Genomic DNA, 23,332 nt, shown 5'->3' with positions numbered 1-23,332 from the left:
CGTAGCTTGCAGTGTAAGCAGGTAATCATTCTAACATTATCGCAGCTTGCAGTGTAAGCAGGTAATCATTCTAACATGTTATCGCAGCTTGCAGTGTAAGCAAATAATCATTCTAATATGTTATCGCAGCTTGCAATGTAAGCAGGTAATCATTTTAACATGTTATCGCAGTTTGCAATGTAAGCAGGTAATCATTCTAATATGTTATCGCAGCTTGCAGTGCAAGCAGGTAATCATTCTAACATATTATCGCAGCTTGCAATGTAAGCAGGTAATCATTCTAATGTTATTGCAGCTTGCAATCTAAGCAGGTAATCATTCTAACGTTATCGCAGCTTGCAATGTAAGCAGGTAATAATTCTAATGTTATTGCAGCTTGCAATCTAAGCAGGTAATCATTCTAACATGTTATCGCAGCTTGCAATGTAAGCAGGTAATCATTCTAACATGTTATCGCAGCTTGCAATGTAAGCAGGTAATCATCCTGTTATCGCAGCTTGCAATGTAAGCAGGTAATCATTCTAATATGTTGCTGCAGCTTGCAGTGTAAGCAGGTAATCATTCTAACATGTTATCGCAGCTTGCAGTGTAAGCAGGTAATCATTCTAACGTTATTGCAGCTTGCAATGTAAGCAGGTAATCATTCTAATATGTTATTGCAGCTTGCAGTGTAAGCAGGTAATCATTCTATTATGTTATTGCAGCTTGCAGTGTAAGCAGGTAATCATTCTAATATGTTATCGTAGCTTGCAGTGTAAGCAGGTAATCATTCTAACATTATCGCAGCTTGCAGTGTAAGCAGGTAATCATTCTAACATGTTATCGCAGCTTGCAGTGTAAGCAAATAATCATTCTAATATGTTATCGCAGCTTGCAATGTAAGCAGGTAATCATTTTAACATGTTATCGCAGTTTGCAGTGTAAGCAGGTAATCATTCTAATATGTTATCGCAGCTTGCAGTGCAAGCAGGTAATCATTCTAATATGTTATTGCAGCTTGCAGTGTAAGCAGGTAATCATTCTAACATTATCGCAGCTTGCAGTGTAAGCAGGTAATCATTCTAACATGTTATCGCAGCTTGCAGTGTAAGCAAATAATCATTCTAATATGTTATCGCAGCTTGCAATGTAAGCAGGTAATCATTTTAACATGTTATCGCAGTTTGCAGTGTAAGCAGGTAATCATTCTAATATGTTATCACAGCTTGCAGTGCAAGCAGGTAATCATTCTAATATGTTATTGCAGCTTGCAGTGTAAGCAGGTAATCATACTAACGTTATTGCAGCTTGCAATTTCTAGTGATACAATAATGACATGTTTAGCTCATGCATGTTCTTTGCTGCATTTTGAACCGCTGTTTTCAAAAGCAATTATGCCTACCAGTTTCAGTTTTGGTTTGATTTCAATTGCTTCAACACTTGCTGCTATGATATACAATCTAAGAAAAATTCTACAAATACAGAGTCATTGAAAACACAATTTAAAACAAAAAACTCTGAGATTCAGAAACAAATGCTGTGTTATAGCAGGTGAAATTGTGTGATAAGTGGTAACTGCAGGGTTGCAATGATTTTGAGATACAATTGACAGAGTCATGCTAGGCAACTAAATACTGTAACCAGTATGCAAATGAGTGCACAATAATATGGAAATGAACAGCATAATTAAAATAAGGATCACTGTAAGTGCAAATAAGGTAAACAATATGACAGCATGACTTAGAAATAGATACATTATTATAGGACGAAATATGAGTGCTTGAGCGGCTAACCACAGTAAAATCTTGGTAGTCTGTGAGTGAGCCTATCAAAAATAAGTAAGATGTAGCCACCACCCTAACAATATCAGATTGAATCAATGTGGGGCAATGAGCTATCTTATTCTAGCCCTAACATTTGGGTGACCTAAAGATCTCCTTCTCTAGCTTTCACAAGTTTAGTATCTAATGTCGCCATCTGTATGTTGGAACAACCCAGCCATTCTACCTTTATTTTTTTTTTTTTGGAAAAACAAATTATTTTTAAGTGTGTTAAGACAATATCCCATTAATGTCACTGATGCACGAGTCTTTGAATGTTAAGGGCTGGTCTGAAACCCTGTACTCATTTTAATCTATATGCAGATTACTGAGAGACGAAATGAATGACATTAGCGACACTTCAGATTGAGTAACTTTTATTTTCTTTTTCTAAAATATTTTATTAAGATTTTGAAACAAGAGTGATGATAACAAAAGCATTCAAAGCATGTATTTATGGACTGTGTAACTTTTAACCATTTTACTCCATAAAATGTAGAACTATTTTGCAAATGGAAGACTACCATTACATAAACACACTATTAATTTTAATTAAACAAAGAAAGCTTTAATTCCACACAGTGACCAACCTATAGTCTCTAGTCAAATGGCTATTATAATAACATACTGCAGTTTTGTTTATCTTTCGGCTTTTCCCGGTTAGGGGTTGCCACAGCGGAACTCCGGTACACTAATGATTGGCAGTTGATTTTTACTGTTTCGAGGTGCCAGCCCAACACCCAACCTTCAACAAAGGCACGACCATTCACGCATGTCTTTTAAATGCCACTCCATCATGGGGAGGACATGCAGACTCCACACAGAAGGTGCTTCAGCCAAGAATCGAATGGGAGAACCTCTTTCTGTGAGGTGACAATGCTACCGCTGCACCACCTCAGCTTACAATGCAGTGTGTGTGCTTTACTTTCTTGTCCTTTGGATTCTGACCCAACAGCCCCAGGCATTACAGTATCATAGTATAAAACAAGTCATGCCATAAGTTATATCTGTATTTCCATACTTTTCATGAACACAAAAATATGATGGTTCATAATTTTCAATTAAGGTACACTGTCTAATAAATGTGTAATGTTTTTTCAGACAGAATATATACTGTTTGAAAATGTGGATCACCTAGTGTGAGATGGCCATATTTAATGTGACAACATTCATATAAATACATCAGTTATTGAGGATTTTTGCTGATCACTTTACAATACATGCTTTTAAATCTGACTGATTTAAATCTGAATCACAGCTTCCCAGAGTCTCATGTGTTTTTGTAATAAGGAAGAATATGTTCACATAACATGCCTTCCCATTTCTGTAGACTTGCCTTGAAGTTTAATGCATTCAGTATGCTAGACTGACAGATGACTTTTATGAAATTTGTTTGTATGACAGAAATATTACTCAACATGCTTTACTTGTACAAATAATTGTTTCCAAAAGGAATGGAATAGACCAAACACATATCTTTATAAAGACCACCTGTTGACTCCAAACATGTGCTCTTAATGGAATAGTGCGTGGACAAAGCAAGAACATCTGTTCATCAATGCTGTTTTCCTTTTACACAAGTTGCCCTATAATACTATGCAGCTCTGGTCTCTGCATACAGCAACAATACCATGTTGCAGTCACTGATTTCTCTGAATTTGATATTTAACAAGCATTAATGTTGTCATGTAATTTTCTATATATGCATTGGTATCCCAGAGCAGGTATGCTACAGTTTCCAAAAACATTGGCCATACGAACAACATCCAGTGAATTTATTTATGTATCCTTTGTTGAGCAGGTTAGTCCAACTAGGCAGGTAGCCTCTTTTCAGGGGAGATCTGAAGTAACATTTATACTACTAGGGGAAATTTGGCGAGGGCATTGGGGAACTTCCCTATTTTTTTTCTTAGGTACTGTAGCATCTTTTATATCAACATGAGCTGCCACCATCTCAGGTAGATGGGGCCTCGGTTTAATGTTTCATTCAAAGGATGGCACACTCAGGACTGCAGTGTCAGCAACTGATCTACTTGGTATAGGAATAGAACGCTGCACCTAAGGTGAGTGCTACCTGTCGCACCACTGATGCTGACCTTGAAGATTCACATTCTGATTTGGTCAAGCCAAGTGAATATATAAGGAATGACATAAAACTGAGTGAAAAAGTATCACAGATAGGCCAACTGTAAGTCAGAGAAGGAACAATCTCGAAATTTTCTTCATTACAGCAGTGACTTTCCGATTGTCATTACACACAGCTTTAACTCTAAGCCATGGGAATGTAAGTCATTACACACAGCTTTAACTCTAAGCCATGGGAATGTAAGTCATTACACACAGCTTTAACTCTATGCCATGGGAATGTAAGTCATTACACACAGCTTTAACTCTATGCCATGGGAATGTAAGTCATTATACACAGCTTTGAATCTGTGCTATGGGAATGTAAGTCGTTACACACAGCTTTAACTCTATGCCATGGGAATGTAAGTCATTACACACAGCTTTAACTCTATGCCAAGGGAATGTAAGTCATTACACACAGCTTTAAATCTGTGCTATGGGAATGTAAGTCATTACACACAGCTTTAACTCTATGCCATGGGAATGTAAGTCATTACACATAGCTTTAACTCTCTGCCATGGGAATGTAAGTCATTACACACAGCTTTAACTCTAATCCATGGGAATGTAAGTCATTACACACAGCTTTAACTCTATGCCATGGGAATGTAAGTCATTACACACAGCTTTGAATCTGTGCTATGGGAATGTAAGTCATTACACACAGCTTTAACTCTATGCCATGGGAATGTAAGTCATTACACACAGCTTTAACTCTATGCCAAGGGGAATGTAAGTCATTACACACAGCTTTAACTCTATGCCATGGGAATGTAAGTCATTACACATAGCTTTAACTCTCTGCCATGGGAATGTAAGTCATTACACGCAGCTTTAACTCTATGCCATGGGAATGTAAGCCATTACACACAACGTTAACTCTACGCCATGTAAATGTAAGTCATTACACACAGCTTTAACTCTATGCCATGGCAATGCAAGTCATTACACATAGCTTTAAGTCTATGCCATGGCAATGTAACTATTACACACAGCTTTAATTATATACTATGCCAATGTAAGGCATTGCACACAGCTTTACGCCATGGGAATGTAAGTCATCACACACAACTTTAACTCAACGCAATGAATGTAAGTCATTACACACAGCTTTAAGTCTATGCCATGGCAATGTAACTCATTACACACAGCTTTAACTATATACTATGCCAATATAAGGCATTACACACAGCTTTAACTCTATGCCATGGGAATAAAAGTCATCACACACAGCTTTAACTCTATGGCATGTGAATGTAAGTCATTAAACACAGCTTTAACTCTATGCCATGGCAATGTACGTCATTACACACAGCTTTAACTCTATGCCATGGCAATGTAAATCATTACACACAGCTTTAACTCTATTACATGGGAATGTAGGTCATTACACACAGCTCTAAGTCTATGCCATGGCAATCTAAGTCATTACATACAGCTTTAACTCTATGCCATGGGAATGTAAGTCATTACACACAGCTTTAACTTTATGCCAAGGGAATGCAAGTCATTACACACAGCTTTAACTCTATGCCATGGCAATGTAAGTCATCACACACAGCTTTAACTCTATACCATGGGAATGTAAGTCATTACACACAGCTTTAACTCTATGCCATGACAATGTAAGTCATTACACACAGCTTTAACTCTATGCCATGGGAATGTAAGTCATTACACACAACTTTAACTCTACGCCATGTGAATGTAAGTCATTACACACAGCTTCAAGTCTATGCCATGGCAATGTAACTCATTACAAACAGCTTTAACTATATACTATGCCAATGTAAGGCAATACACACAGCTTTAACTCTATGCCATGGGAATGTAAGTCATTACACACAGCTTTAACACTATGCCAAGGGAATTTAAGTCATTACACACAGCTTTAACTCTATGCCATGGCAATGTAAGTCATTACACACAGCTTTAACTCTATGGCATGTGAATGTAAGTCATTACACACAGCTTTAACTCTATGCCATGGCAATGTAAGTCATTACACACAGCTTTAACTCTCTGCCATGGGAATGTAAGTCATTACACACAGCTTTAACTCTCTGCCATGGGAATGTAAGTCATTACACACAGCTTTAACTCTATACCATGGGAATGTAAGCCATTACACTCAACTTTAACTCTACGCCATGTGAATGTAAGTCATTACACACAGCTTTAAGTCTATGCCATGGCAATGCAACTCATTACAAACAGCTTTAACTATATACTATGCCAATGTAAGGCAATACATACAGCTTTAACTCTATGCCATGGGAATAAAAGTCATCACACACAGCTTTAACTCTATGGCATGTGAATGTAAGTCATTACACACAGCTTTAACTCTATGCCATGGCAATGTAAGTCATTACACACATCTTTAACTCTATGCCATGGCAATGTAAATCATTACACACAGCTTACCTCTATTCCATGGGAATGTAGGTCATTACACACAGCTCTAAGTCTATGCCATGGCAATCTATGTCATTACATACAGCTTTAACTCTGTACCATGGGAATGTAAGTCATTACACACAGCTTTAACTCTATGCCATGGGAATGTAAGTCATTACACATAGCTTTAACTCTCTGCCATGGGAATGTAAATCATTACACGCAGCTTTAACTCTATGCCATGGGAATGTAAGCCATTACACACAACGTTAACTCTACGCCATGTAAATGTAAGTCATTACACACAGCTTTAACTCTATGCCATGGCAATGTAAGTCATTACACATAGCTTTAAGTCTATGCCATGGCAATGTAACTATTACACACAGCTTTAATTATATACTATGCCAATGTAAGGCATTGCACACAGCTTTACGCCATGGGAATGTAAGTCATTACACACAACTTTAACTCAACGCAATGAATGCAAGTCATTACACACAGCTTTAAGTCTATGCCATGGCAATGTAACTCATTACACACAGCTTTAACTATATACTATGCCAATATAAGGCATTACACACAGCTTTAACTCTATGCCATGGGAATAAAAGTCATCACACACAGCTTTAACTCTATGGCATGTGAATGTAAGTCATTAAACACAGCTTTAACTCTATGCCATTGCAATGTAAGTCATTACACACAGCTTTAACTCTATGCCATGGCAATGTAAATCATTACACACAGCTTTAACTCTATTACATGGGAATGTAGGTCATTACACACAGCTCTAAGTCTATGCCATGGCAATCTAAGTCATTACATACAGCTTTAACTCTATGCCATGGGAATGTAAGTCATTACACACAGCTTTAACTTTATGCCAAGGGAATGCAAGTCATTACACACAGCTTTAACTATATGCCATGGCAATGTAAGTCATTACACACAGCTTTAACTCTATACCATGGGAATGTAAGTCATTACACACAGCTTTAACTCTATGCCATGGCAATGTAAGTCATTACACACAGCTTTAACTCTATGCCATGGGAATGTAAGTCATTACACACAGCTTTAACTCTATGCCAAGGGAATGTAAGTCATTACACAAAGCTTTAACTCTATGCCATGGGAATGTAAGTCATTACACACAGCTTTAACTCTATGCCATAGGAATGTAAGTCATTACACACAACTTTAACTCTACGCCATGTGAATGTAAGTCATTACACACAGCTTTAAGTCTATGCCATGGCAATGTAACTCATTACAAACAGCTTTAACTATATACTATGCCAATGTAAGGCAATACACACAGCTTTAGCTCTATGCCATGGGAATGTAAGTCATTACACACAGCTTTAACTCTATGCCAAGGGAATTTAAGTCATTACACACAGCTTTAACTCTATGCCATGGCAATGTAAGTCATTACACACAGCTTTAACTCTATGGCATGTGAATGTAAGTCATTACACACAGCTTTAACTCTATGCCATGGCAATGTAAGTCATTACACACAGCATTAACTCTCTGCCATGGGAATGTAAGTCATTACACACAGCTTTAACTCTCTGCCATGGGAATGTAAGTCATTACACACAGCTTTAACTCTATACCATGGGAATGTAAGCCATTACACTCAACTTTAACTCTACGCCATGTGAATGTAAGTCATTACACACAGCTTTAAGTCTATGCCATGGCAATGTAACTCATTACAAACAGCTTTAACTATATACTATGCCAATGTAAGGCAATACATACTGCTTTAACTCTATGCCATGGGAATAAACGTCATCACACACAGCTTTAACTCTATGGCATGTGAATGTAAGTCATTACACACTGTTTTAACTCTATGCCATGGCAATGTAAGTCATTACACACATCTTTAACTCTATGCCATGGCAATGTAAATCATTACACACAGCTTACCTCTATTCCATGGGAATGTAGGTCATTACACACAGCTCTAAGTCTATGCCATGGCAATCTAAGTCATTACATACAGCTTTAACTCTATGCCAAGGGAATGCAAGTCATTACACACAGCTTTAACTCTATGCCATGGCAATTTAAGTCATTGCACACAGCTTTAACTCTATACCATGGGGATCTAAGTCATTACACACAGCTTTAACTCTATGCTTTGGGAATGTAAGTCATTACACACAGCTTTAACTCTATGCCATGGTTATGTACGTCATTACACACAGCTTTAACTCTATGCCATGGGAATGTAAGTCATTATACACAGCCTTAACTTAATGCCATGGGACTTTAAGGCTAGGCTTCTTAAGATAATCACAGATCAATACCCTAGTAAGTACATATGAACCAATAATATTTCCAGATATACTGATTGCTTCACACATTTTTGTTGCCTTTGTACTGCACTATAGAGATTTTGCATAAACAATGTTATTTACCAATGTAAAAACTGTTGTTTAATCCAGTTCAGCATTAAGAGGAAGCCAGGGTCTCTGCCAGCACTCAGTATGTGCAAGGCAATGAAACCTGTCCTCAATAGGGGCCTACCCACTGCAGGAAACACACTCACACATAGCATGCACACTTATGGACAGTATGAAGGATTACCAATTTACCTACAGCATGCCTTCATGATCCTGGAAGAAATTTGAATGTCCAACATAATATCTTCCGGACCCAGGAAGGGCATACAGACTATATGCAGACAGTATCCAATTCATGATCAGAACTAGAGAACCAAGCACAGAGAGGCAGCATCACTAATAGCTACACAACTGTGCTGCTGTTCTCCAAATTTCTTCAGTGAAAACAGCAGTGTTACTGGCAAGCCGAAGGCAGAGGCAGGTTAAGTGGGCAAAGCCCATTACGGTATGAACAACAATGTGATAGTGCATGATTTGTAGTGTCTTGCTAAAAGTGTGATGTTAATTAAACTACCAAATGGAGGAAATTGTTGTTTGAAAGTGTCTATGGAATATGTATCTTATCATTTTGTATCCTTGGCTGTGAACTGTAAATGTTTAACTTTCTCAGATATATTCTACGTATACCTATATGAAGCTTTTCTCCATTGGCCACCAATGAATGTGGGTCTTCCAGGCCCAGTCAGACTTTCCTAGTAAAAATATGACATTAAATAAATGAATAAATAAGTGCACATTTGAGTGGAATGTTAAATAATGGGTGGACATTATATGACATACATATTTGACAGTATAAGAGTACCATTTCCATTATCTGATTTTCTTAATGACTTTTCAAAGACATATAAGATGGAACCCAAAGAACATAGAAAGGAGCAATGTAACAGACAGTTTTGGTATTTTGGACAGGAGGTTGATACCTGTGATTTAGGTTCATAGGTTCATAGGTTTATACTAGGCTATCTGCCCTAAGGCATTTATAAGCCTAGCCCAAATTATTGTGGCTTACGCCACCCCTTATATGAAAAAATACTGTGCCCATTAGTTTGTTGTGCCTCTGTCCAGCAGTGACCCAGAGATGATTCCCGGGGTAAACCTACGATCTCCCATGCACAGGTCTAGATTTCTCTTGAACAGAGTCAGCGAGGTGCTCTGCCTCACATGGACCGGGATTTTATTCCACAGCATAGGGAGTCTCTGAGTGATAAATCTATCCTCCAGCACGCCCTATTTATATCCGCTAAGGTTTAAGTCGCTTGCTCTAGTGGTTTTGGTGGATTTGGATTTTTGAGGTGGAGCATGTCCATTAATTCCGGTTGGACATGGCCTTGTATGTCAGGCACATGTCACCTCTGAGCAGACGGTATGCGACTGAATAGAGCTGGAGTTTCTTCAATCTGGCAGCATATGACAGATTTTGGAGTCCCTTTATCCTTTTGGTGAGGAACTTTTGGGGTCTCTCCCATTGCTGCAGATGTCGGGTGAGATACATCCCGAATGGGGCATTGTACTCATCATTGGTCTGATAAGTGAAGAGTACAGGGAACAATGACCTCACTAGATCTGGATGTGAATCCCTTCATGATCAGGTGGGCAATGTAGAAGGTCTTTCTAACCACTTTAGCAATGTGAGTGTCAAAAGAAAGGCCACTGTCAACCTGGGTCCCCAGGTCCCTGATAACCTCTTCTGTGCTTAGTGGATTGCCACCTATATGGTAGCTTGGGGTTACCTTGTTTTTCCCGAAGGGTATGACTATACATTTTTTGGCGTTTAACTTCAGGCCATGGCTCTGGCACCAGCCATCTGTTTCCGTGAGTCCCTTCTGAAGGATATCAGTGTCCGATGCACTTTCCACTATGGCGCCCAGTTTGCAGTCATCTGCAAACTTTGTCAGCCAAAGTCCTCCCATGTTGGCCTATACTTCTGAGAAGTAGATGCCAAACAATAGGGGGCCATTTCATATGCAAAGATGTACTTACTCTATGGCAAACATCTATTGTGGCAGATAACTGACATTTTTTAAATATGATGATATACAAGATGAGGGCATTGAGGCCATAGGATGGATTTTATCCAAATGTTCTCCTTATTCAACACATAGAACTAACTGTTTTTTTAATTATTTTATATCAGTAGTAACTTTAAAAATGTGTGGCACTGTTAATGGGGCAGCATTAGCCTGGTCATGTATGTGCCTTTATTTGTTTTTGTGGGACAGCAGATATTAAGTCCAGAAAATTTTACAATAGACCCCCCCCCCCCCGACCATGTTTTCCTGAAAGAATAATGATGTTGTGTATCTAAATAGGACATTAAGTGTCATGCATTTATAAGCTACCTCTGTCCATAAGGAACATGGGTGCCAGGCCTGGTGTAAATTTCCTATTCCCCATCCACTTGTGTGAAGTCGCCACTCTGGGCCAGTAATCAAGAAGCCTGAATCCTCACCACTGACCCAGGAGATGGGCGTTCACTTGGAATACAAATGGATACACTCAGTATTTCCAGATACAGATCTCTCTGCATCAAGTACAATTTCCCTTAAGAGCACTCAGGAAACACACACAGTCTGGGGTCTGGATTCCTCTGTCTGTCTCCCTCTAAGTCCCCAGTTATACTCCCCACTGGTATAGTTGTAGGGCAAGGTCCTCAGCGGATGTCCAAGGCAAGTCCCCCAGCACCCTCTCTATGAAACCAGTGCTTCATGTCCTTACCCCAAGTAGCTGACACACACACTGTTTGAGATTCAGTTTTCACACACACACACACACACACACACACACACACACACACACACACACACACACACACACACACACACACACACCTGGGAAAGCCTGGCACAGATTACCTGCTCTATCAACTTTGCCACAGGCTATAAGGTAGATTCACTGCCACCAGTCAGTTTCTATAAGGCTCTTAAAAGGTTACCCAATTATACTGAGTGAAATTAATATTAATACAAATTGTAATGTTGACCAAACAGTCAGGCTTTCAGGACTGGCCAGAGTTATCGCCAAATAAATATATGCAAATACTCTCAAACTTAAATATTTTTCTAAAAGGACCAGCCACAATGAAAAGTTTGAATATATTTAATAATAAATAATAGAAGAACAAGAAAATACTAAATATATATTTACAGTAAACACCAGGGTTTTAGTTACAGGAAACATTAAAAATAACACTGATGGAAAGTTTTACACAGTTATAAAAAATAGCATTTAGCTAGTCTCACTATCTATTCCTGATTGACTAAAATAATTACTGTTCCTACTTACTGACTAGAACAAGGCAAGATGGGTGAGTGTCCTTGTTGTCAGATCCAAGACAGAATACAGAATGCTGCTGAGACTTCAGTCTCCTCTAATATTTACATTTTATTTGTTTTATTTTACATTTGTTTACTGGGAAAGTCTGACTGGACACAGGTCCATTTTCAGTGGTGGCCCGGGGAGAAAATCTCCATCAGTAACACAATACAATACATGAGAGAGCAAAAAATAGAGCATACATATAGCATTCATACACAATATGGTTGAGATTAATGACTCTTACAAAAGAAAATCATGGAGGTACATAATAAACTTAAAACAACATATGTTTTTTTTTGTTACAGGTATAAGTTCAGTAAGGTAAATATCAATGAGTTAACAAGCTTTCAGGAGAAAACTGTTTACACATAGCTGAAACCCTGAAACATTCTTATGGTATAGATGAACCTGGGGAGTGTCATGGGCATAGCCAGTCATTTAGATAGTGGGTTTTCAGGAGTTTTTTGAAATGAAAATTGGAGGTAGTAGAACTAATATGGCTTGGTTGTGTGTTCCAGTTTTTGGCAATGAAAATTGGAGGTAAATGAGCTGTGATTTCATATGCAAAGATGTACTTACTCCATGGCAAACATCTATTGTGGCAGATAACTGACATTTTTTAAATATGATGATATACAAGATGAGGGCATTGAGGCCATAGGATGGATTTTATCCAAATGTTCTCCTTATTCAACACATAGAACTAACTGTTTTTTTAATTATTTTATATCAGTGGTAACTTTAAAAATGTGTGGCACTGTTAATGGGGCAGCATTAGCCTGGTCATGTATGTGCCTTTATTTGTTTTTGTGGGACAGCAGATATTAAGTCCAGAAAATTTTACAATAGAACCCCCCCCCCCCCCCATAAGCCTGACAAATTTGATCTTGCAACTGTGGCCTTGTGCTAGGGGCAATAAATGAAAAAGAAACCAGCGTATTTTGGGAGGTGGTATCAGAAAGACTACATTATTGCAGTTACCACTCATCACGCAGTAGGGTTATCAGAGTATATTTGAGCAAATTTTATTTAAAACATTGCCAATAGCAATGCATGCTGTTATGTATATGCTGCTATAAATCGCTGAGCTCAGCTAATTTACCCTTTTTGAAAAATGACATGGGTGTAAAGACAATAAAACACATAATGTAACTGTTCTAATCCTGCAGTATATGAGTCTAAGTCAGTTATGTGTAATGAACTTTGTTAATTCATTAAAAAGGGTGATGTAATATAATGCCTCTATTGCCTAATGGCTGCCTTGTTACTTTTCCCCAGAGGTGCAACAGTAACCTTAAATTTATGTCTAAATATAATAGTACTTACAAGTATATTCAGAAACCTAAACTACTAATCAGAATTTCCTTAAAATGACTTCTAATGGTCATTCACCCATTTGCAGATTCATAGGATGTAAAGGCTTGCCATAGCCCTGGGAGTCTATTTTCCCCTTAGAATAACATTAGCGGTCTTTGACTTTTACAGAGCATGAACACAGGATAGCCAGTGGTCATGGATGCATTGGAATGAAAATACAGGAAGTGAAGGTCTGCAAATTATCCAACATCTAAATTATTTGGCTACTGCAATGACAAATAGCTGGTTTTGTTTTTCCTTGTGGCAATCCAGACTTGGTTTCAAAGGAAAACAAAGTAAAACATTTGGCAATCAATTGGTCTGAAGATAACTTACTGAACAGAGGTACTTAAGTGTTTTGAAAAAAAATTCAGCCTTTCCAATGGACTTTGCTGTGTAGATTCTCTATTTTTGTTTAGTTTTTATTTACTTGAATTGAAAAAGTACAACGTGTCCGTGTGATGCTCTCAGTTAATGCACCACAAACTGCCTTTCTAACCTCTGCATTTTTCCATATGATTGTCTAGTTAAACCAGTTATAGTGAACTGTAATGAATTGTGTCACCTCCATGTACACAGACGTAATAACAGTCTCATAAAAATTTCCAGGAGTTGTACTTGGATACCTACCTTTAAAAATATTTAGCTAATAATGTTTCTAGCTTCAAAGACAAAAGAGCATAGCCTCATGAATTTTGTTGAAATCTTTTTTCTTACAATAAAGTCACAACATTTAAAATTGTGAAAATATGTTTGTTCACTAAAGCATAATCTTTTTAGTTGTAATTTCATAACATCATTAAGAAATTGTTAACCAGTATTTGTTTTGTTTTTTAATTAATTTATACCTCCTCAAGTCCAATAACATTCAGCTAATACAGGTACCACCCAACACATACAGACACACACACACACACACACACACACACACACACACACACACACACACACACACACACACACACACAAACAATGTGAAACTTTATCGCTAAGAGCCAAGAGAATGCAATTTCCTACACAACAAATGATAAATTAACTGTAAGCAATTTTGCAGGTAGCAAGCCTGCTCCACCCCCATGTAGTACACGGGCTTCTAACACCCCAAAACCTAAATATATCAACTCCAGTTACAGAAATATGAAAAAGGGGGACATCTCCAAAATTAATGGAATTGCTGGCAGTCACTTAGAAATTGCAATGGCACTAATTTCTGTTAATGGGCACATTCAGCTTTGCCAGATTTTGCTCATCAAGTTGGTTACTTGTGCAGTTTCCACTCTATAAGCTATGGAGCAGCTGAATATATCTCTGCAACTTCTGCCTCTCTGGCTTTCTTGAATGCAACTTGTCAATCACCAGCTGATTAAAAATGCAACCAACTAAATAAATAATAATAAATAAAATGTAAAGCATTTCTGAGAGGCAACCACTACCCCCTCGGCTAATTATATATTCCAACTCTAAAAAAACACTATGTGGGAAAAGGATAAATTCTCTGATCCCCACTGTACTGTGATTTTGCACACACAGACATAAAAAAGTACATGCAATAAGCTGATATTCTTAGATTCATAAATTGTTACTAGGCTAACAACACAGAGTGGGACCTTTCTAAGCCTGACCATGTTTTCCTGAAAGAATAATGATGTTGTGTATCTAAATAGGACATTAAGTGTCATGCATTTATAAGCTACCTCTGTCCATAAGGAACATGGGTGCCAGGCCTGGTGTAAATTTCCTATTCCCCGTCCACTTGTGTGAAGTCGCCACTCTGGGCCAGTAATCAAGAAGCCTGAATCCTCACCACTGACCCAGGAGATGGGCGTTCACTTGGAATACAAATGGATACACTCAGTATTTCCAGATACAGATCTCTCTGCATCAAGTACAATTTCCTTTAAGAGCACTCAGGAAACACACACAGTCTGGGGTCTGGATTCCTCTGTCTGTCTCCCTCTAAGTCCCCAGTTATACTCCCAACTGGTATAGTTGTAGGGCAAGGTCCTCAGCGGATGTCCAAGGCAAGTCCCCCAGCACCCTCTCTATGAAACCAGTGCTTCATGTCCTTACCCCAAGTAGCTGACACACACACTGTTTGAGATTCAGTTTTCACATACACACACACACACACACACACACACACACACACACACACACACACACACACACACACACACACACACCTGGGAAAGCCTGGCACAGATTACCTGCTCTATCAACTTTGCCACAGGCTATAAGGTAGATTCACTGCCACCAGTCAGTTTCTATAAGGCTCTTAAAAGGTTACCCAATTATACTGAGTGAAATTAATATTAATACAAATGGTAATGTTGACCAAACAGTCAGGCTTTCTGGACTGGCCAGAGTTATCACCAAATAAATATATGCAAATACTCTCAAACTTAAATATTTTTCTAAAAGGACCAGCCACAATGAAAAGTTTGAATATATTTAATAATAAATAATAGAAGAACAAGAAAATACTAAATATATATTTACAGTAAACACCAGGGTTTCAGTTACAGGAAAAATTAAAAATAACACTGATGGAAAGTTTTACACAGTTATAAAAAATAGCATTTAGCTAGTCTCACTATCTATTCCTGATTGACTAAAATAATTACTGTTCCTACTTACTGACTAGAACAAGGCAAGATGGGTGAGTGTCCTTGTTGTCAGATCCAAGACAGAATACAGAATGCTGCTGAGACTTCAGTCTCCTCTAATATTTACATTTTATTTGTTTTATTTTACATTTGTTTACTGGGAAAGTCTGACTGGACACAGGTCCATTTTCAGTGGTGGCCCAGGGAGAAAATCTCCATCAGTAACACAATACAATACATGAGAGAGCAAAAAATAGAGCATACATATAGCATTCATACACAATATTGTTGAGATTAATGACTCTTACAAAAGAAAATCATGGAGGTACATAATAAACTTAAAACAACATATGTTTTTTTTTGTTACAGGTATAAGTTTAGTAAGGTAAATATCAATGAGTTAACAAGCTTTCAGGAGAAAACTGTTTATACATAGCTGAAACCCTGAAACATTCTTATGGTATAGATGAACCTGGGGAGTGTCATGAGCATAGCCAGTCATTTAGATAGTGGGTTTTCAGGAGTTTTTTTAAATGAAAATTGGAGGTAGTAGAACTAATATGGCTTGGTTGTGTGTTCCAGTTTTTGGCAATGGTGCTGGCAAAGAGGGATTTACCGGCATCATTTTTATGCTTGATAACAGTTATGAGGTTTTGGTTACTAGATCTTAAGGCTCTAGAGGGAATGTGGGGCTGAATTAGATGCTGAAGTGCTGAGGTTTTATCAGGGAAGTAGTAGAGTTTGTGCGGTATAGAGAGTTGATTGAGTAGAAGTATATGAGGCAACTTAAGCCAGTTGACCTGCTTAAGGGATAGACAGTGGTGGGACCTATATTAGGCTTCAATAGCAAACTTGGCAATCTTGTTATAGCAAGATTCCATTTTGTTTAGATCGGTTAGGCAGAAATTAGTCAAGATGGGAGAGTCATATAGCTCCTGCAATGGTTGCTTTGGTATGTTTAGTGATAAAGTGTTTGTTCCTGTAGAGGAGTCCAAGCTTTTTGTTAACTTTCCTGATGGTCTGTGCTATGGGGATGTCGAATTTCAGTTTATTGTCTATTTCTACACCTAGAAGTTTGATGTGTGTGATTGGACTGATTTGAATGTTTTCTTTAGAGTTGATGGTGAAATTATTATTTAGGGGAAGAGATCTGCCTGGGCCAAAAATAATTAGTTTGTTTTTTTTGGGATTAAGAAGTTTGATGTTAGTGAACCAAGTTTTGGCTAGGGTGAAGTTGTTTTGGGTTAGGTTTTGCAGTTGATTTAGGGTGGGGGCGGCACATATAAGGGTGGTGTCATCTGCGTATTGTACTACTGAGGCAGAGGGTGAGGATGAAGAGGTCTGGTTAGTAAATAGAGAGAACAGCAAGGGGACAAGGATGGAACCCTTGAGGGACTTCTATGGTTACTGGTAACAGAGGGACAATTGGTTCTGCCAGAGAACTGCTTGCTGATGGCCTGATAAATAGCTGTTAAACCATGATAGAGGAGGGACTTATATTTAGGGTAGATAGAGTTTCAAGAAGCATACTGTGGTTTACCATGTCAAAGTATTTTGATAAGTCTAAGAATATGGAAGATACAAATAGACCCTTCTTTCTGTGGTGGTTAACTATGTTGGTGAATGATAGTAGTGCTGTGGTGGTGCTATGGGAAGGTCTAAAGCCATGCTGAGATATGGAGAGAAGGTTGTTATCTTGGAGGTACTGCATTAGTTGAGTATGAAATTAATATTAAAATACTATTTCTTTAAAGAATGACATCACATACAAATGGTCATCTGACTGTTTCTCACACTATCCCCCATCACTGGAAACTACCAGGGTTTAGCACCTATATGCTACAATACACAGATATAGTTTGTTCAGATGTGGTGCAGCTGCTGGAAGTCATAAAATCATAAAAGCATTTCATTCTTCCAACAAGAGCTACAAACTATTCTCTAGACAGTCATGGCATCTTTGGCTCCATTCACAACTGTGGGATAACATCTTTTTGGCTTAACCCATAAAGTAATTTAATTTCAAGAATATTTTGCAAAGTCCGGTATTTTAAGATTAACTTCTTCACTTCCAGTATATGGTGTTACAACGTATGCATGTAATTCAGTTACAATAATACATGTACATTTCTTTTCCTTCTAGCAGGGCACACGGTTGATACATTTTAACACGGGCAAACCTCACAAATATGCTTTCAGCACATGCATATGTACTAATCAGTTTGATATACAAATGACATATAATTATTTACAAAATTCCCACTAGTTGTGCTGACATAAGTTATACATTATTTGCTCTACTTCTCCTGGCATGGCTGGCATTACCTCTTATCCTCACAACTTGTCTAGGTTGTGCTTAAATTGGGTAATAGTCAAACTCAGCTTCACATGGATGGGAAGCCTGCTCCATAGGAGGTGCAATCTCTGGGACACATATCTGTCGCTCCGGCATGTTCTGTTTAAGTCACAGACAAAATTCAGGTCCCTAGACCTTGAATTTCTGCTACTCTTTGACTTAAGAATATGCAGGAGATTCTTAAGTGTGGGGTTTGCAGATGCCTTGTAAGCCAGGCATAGATACTTTCTCAGCTATGTATAGGAGACTGAGTAGATGGGAAAGGGCTTTAAGGAACTCTGCATAAGGCAGGTTTGTTACACCTTGCAATCTCTTTGTATGGAACCTTTGAGGTTGATCTAGTTGCTGCATATGCCTGGTCAGGTACATACTGAAGGGACTGCTGTACTCTATGAGTGGTCTGATAAGGGCAGAGTACAATGGGATAATGACCTCTTTGGACCTAGACGCCATGGCCCTACTTATAAGTTGTTCAATATAAAAGGATTTCCACACCACTGTGGCCTCTTGGTGGTTGAAGATAAGGATTCTGTCTACGTGCATACCAAGATCTCTGACCAATTTTTTTACTCTTAGGGATGTACTATCAACATGGTAATTAGCCGGGATGTTTGACTTCGCAAAGGGTACAGTTATGCATTTCTTAGCATTGAGCTTAAGACCATGACTTTGACACCATTTGTTAGTCAGAGATAGATCTTCTTGAAGAATGCTAGTGTTGGCAGAGGAGTCCATGATAATCCCTAGCTTGCAATCAACTGCAAGCCTAGTCACCATAAACCTTCAGCATTTGCTTCCATTTGAAGAAAAATAGATGCCAAAAAGGAGCGGGCCCAGTACTGAACCCTCGGGGACTCTGCTAGTGACTGGCCTCTTGGTGGAAGTGGCCTCACCTATTTTGATCTCTTGGGTCCTATCACTCAGAGAGTTACCTGTCCAGCAGGTGATAAAAGGGTTTATACCTAAATCAGTGAGCTTGTCTTTAATGGCTGAGTGGGGTATTGTATCAATCTATTGGCCAGGCTGAGGTAAGCTGTGTGCACAGTCTTAACTTCATACAATGTCCTGGTGATGTTTTCAAAAAAATCCACCAGATTTAATAGGCATGACCTCCTTTTAAAAAAGCCAAATTGTGATGGGTCCAGCATTTTCAGGTTACTTATGTCCTTATTTATCATGTCCATGATGATTCTTTCCATGGCCTTACATATGAGGCTGGTAAGACTTATGGGCTTATAGTTACCTGAATCAGTGGTTGGTTGGACCTTCTTTGTGCAGGGGAATGACTGTAGCCATCCTCCATTTCTTGAGTACAAAACCTGACTGAAGGCTCCAGCTGAAAATTGGTTCAAGTGGATCAGAGAGGTCATGTTTCTTGTTGTTTATTAAATATCCAGGGATGTTATCGGGTCTCATCGATGCAGTGTTTTTGGCCTTGGAAAGTGCACTAGTAATGGTTGGGGGATTGTGGTATACAGTATTTCCTTTGGACTATCAGGGGGGAGTTGGTGGAAAAATTTGAGCTGAACCTGTTAGCCAAAAGGTTGACAATGGACTCTGGTTCAGTGTGGGTGATGTAATTTACAATAAGTTCTGCGCATTGTTGTGTACTTCCTCTGAGGTTATGGACATATCTGTAGAAAGCTTTGTGGTTGTTCTTTGCCTGGGAAGCTATTTTATCTTCAAATTTAGCCTTTGAAATATTAATTAAACCTTTTAGCTGCTTGTTTAGATTGGCCAGGGAGCTTTTAGTATGTATAGATTTGTTCCACCTATGCTTGGCCAAGATTTTTTTTGTTTCGTTGTATAACAGATTAATATTGGGATTCCACCAAGGTGGCTCGTCTTTTGAGTTTGCCTTATTCTTAATACAAGTGAACACAGTTCACTCTATACAGCTATCGGTATGGCTGTACAGAGATTTTGTAAATAGCTCAGCATATGCTATGGTGTTTACTGGGTTTGGGAGTGCTTGGAATTAAGCCAAGGTGTTGCTTAGTAGAGAGAGGATAGCCTTGGAATAGCTCCTAAGTTTTTTTGGATACTTGGATTTAATTTTTATTTCAAGTAATATTGCCTTATGATCATATCTGATGAGGAAAGACAATACATGCTCCCTATGTTTGAGAGTACACGGTCAAGGATGTTTGTGTCCCTAGTAGAAGAATGGACTAACTGTTGCAGGATGTTGGTGTTTAGGAATCGCTAGGCTTCTGCATTAAGTGGTATATGATTCCCAATCTATAAAGGGGTAATTGAGATCCCCCATGAATATCATACTGGTATGAACAGTTTGGGTTTTCTGGGACATGGGGGGGGACTATAGTTTGCACAGATGTAGTATGCGACCCTGTTTATGGTAAGTTGTGCATGTATGAGTTCCAGTGTCATAAACTTTAACTAGTATGGATGTGAGGTTGGTTTTAAACTAGACGGAGAGTTCTACACCTTTAGTTTCCTCCTGTACAGTAGCTGGTCTAAAGGTGTGAAAGGCATTATAACCTTGCATTGCTGGGGTACTCTCAGCGACTTTAAACCATGTCCCTGTTACTACACAAATGTCTGCACTCTCTGGTGAGCAGAAGGCTTGCAGGGAGTGGAGCTTCTTGTTAAGAGTTCCAGCATTGAGCAGTGCCACCTTCAGATAGGTTCAGTTAAGTCAATAATTTTATCAGTTTTGCGTTGCCCAAAAAAGGCTCTATTGGGGTGAAAAAGGTCTTTGCCAATATCCGAAAGCCTAAAGGGGAGACCATCCCTGGCAAAGCAGCATGGTCTGTCAATCATGTCCTCCCAGGCCATCAAATATGGTACCCTCTTGGACTGACACCAGAAACTAAGTCAGTTGTTAAAATAAATCATTTTCTGTTGGTAACATGTAGGAGAAGGTAGTATACTGCTCAGTGCTAGGTTCATTCTTGCCTGAGACACATAATCAGTGAGATCGATCATGTCTTAGTTCATATAGTCAGGTACGTCTGAGGTCATTAACACTCACATGGACTATGACAGAGTCATACTGGCACCTGTGCTTCAATGACCTTAATGCCTGTGTGAATTGGATCTCAGCCTGGTAAAGGCAGCTAACCGTGACTCTCTCCTTACTCAGTCTGGTGAGTGGGATATTGGTCATTGGTGTGCCTCACTATAGAATTACCAATGACCAGAAAGTCTGGCTGTGTGCTGGGCCATAAGGTTTTAGCAGTAAAGGCAATGGATATGGTGTTACTATGTGTAGCTATGGGTGGTGTTTTAAAGGAGTGTTTATGTGATGGCTCTTTGATTGTACTGGGGAGGTGGATTTAGTGTTCTTGCATTTTCTCTGTTTGACAGTTTAAAATCAAACTATATACACACACATAAACATATAATTATATATATATATATATATATATATATATATATATATATATATATATATATATATATATATATATATATATATATATATATATATATATATATATATATATATATATATATATATATATATATATATATATATATATATATATATATATATATATATATATATATATATATATATATATATATATATATATATATATATATATATATATATATATATATATATATATATATATATATATATACATACATTACATACATATACACATACATGCATACATGCATACATGCGCGCATGCACGCACACACATGCACACACATACACACACACACGTGCGCTCGCGTGTGTGTGTGTGTGTGTGTGCGTGTGTGTGTGTGTGTGTGTGTGTGTGTGTGTGTGTGTGTGTGTGTGTGTGTGTGTGTGTGTGTGTGTGTGTGTGTGTGTGTGTGTTTGTATGCATGTGAGAATGCCTACAATAATGCTTCAGGGGTATATTGAATATTGCATTATCTTGGGTACTAAACATAAGGAACCTAAAGGGCATGCAGTAATATTTGTGCCTCTCACCCCTAAGTGCCTTATTGTAATAATAAAAAAGGCATCTAACTTTTTTAGTAAAATTCATTTCACATTTAGCAGTTTAACATGATGTGTTTTACCAAGTATTTTAATGTGAATTTTAATGCATTGTTGCAAGCTGTTAGAACTTTTTAAATGTATGGAATTTTTGAATTAAATTTTCACGGTAGTCATTCAAATTGATTTGTGCCCTGTGCCATTCTCTTTGTAAATATTATCTCACATTCATTTTCATGAACTGTATTTTGTATCTGAGCTACCATAATTCAGGCTGTGGTTGTTCATAGATGGCAACTTGAAAAGCTGAGCTCAGAATGGTAAGTTTTGGCAAAGTTATAGGCATTTGTTGAAAACAATTTTAATTGACTATTGTGCAGTGTTATCACTTTTTTTTCATTAAACATAAGTTTGGTATGACATTTTCAAGGTAGCAATTTAAGGACCCCCCAATCAAACTGTAGAGTGCTGTTGTGTAACTCGTTTTGTAAGTGTCATGCCTTTTAAGCATTTTGTAAATTGCATTTTGATCAGAATTGCACATTTTTGATTTTATTGTTCAGGTGGTGGGGTTCATAGACTATAACATCTGACCTCAGGATTTTAATCTTTATCACTGATAAATGTATTTGCTGAAAACAATTCTAATAAAGTATTGGTCATTTTAAATAAACAATTATGCAAGATTATAACCTTTTAACTATGTAAAATTTTTAAAATAAAATTATCATTGGGTTCATCCTACCAGATGCTACTGTCTGACTGTAGGGTTCCACTTGCAAATTACAGATCATAAGTCAGGCTGTGGTGATACATAGATTTGTTAAAAATCTGATCTCAGAAAGTTAAGTTTGGCAGACTTACTGGTATTTGTATAAAATAATATTTAAAACAAATTTTTAAGTTTTATTATTTTCTAGTATTTATAGTTTCCATCGTAAACATTTTTATGTTTGGATTCTCAATTTTTTCTTTGTTTTGAAGGTATTCTTCATTTTTTGTTTGTT

The 23,332-nt window shown here is 37.9% G+C and overlaps 1 protein-coding gene across 2 annotated transcripts in view; it reads left to right on the top strand.

Annotated features, from left to right (window-relative positions):
* Positions 1 to 23,332, top strand: part of FNDC1 (fibronectin type III domain containing 1) — a 541,793-nt gene that overhangs the window by 175,770 nt on the left and 342,691 nt on the right. The window lies entirely within an intron of this gene.

The sequence above is a fragment of the Protopterus annectens genome, chromosome 13.part0, assembly GCF_019279795.1.
Source record: "Protopterus annectens isolate FY-2018-M chromosome 13.part0, PAN1.0, whole genome shotgun sequence".
In the NCBI taxonomy this organism is placed as follows: domain Eukaryota; kingdom Metazoa; phylum Chordata; order Ceratodontiformes; family Protopteridae; genus Protopterus; species Protopterus annectens.
Note: the sequence above shows the minus strand (reverse complement) of the source record. Positions and strands in the feature narration are given on the sequence as shown.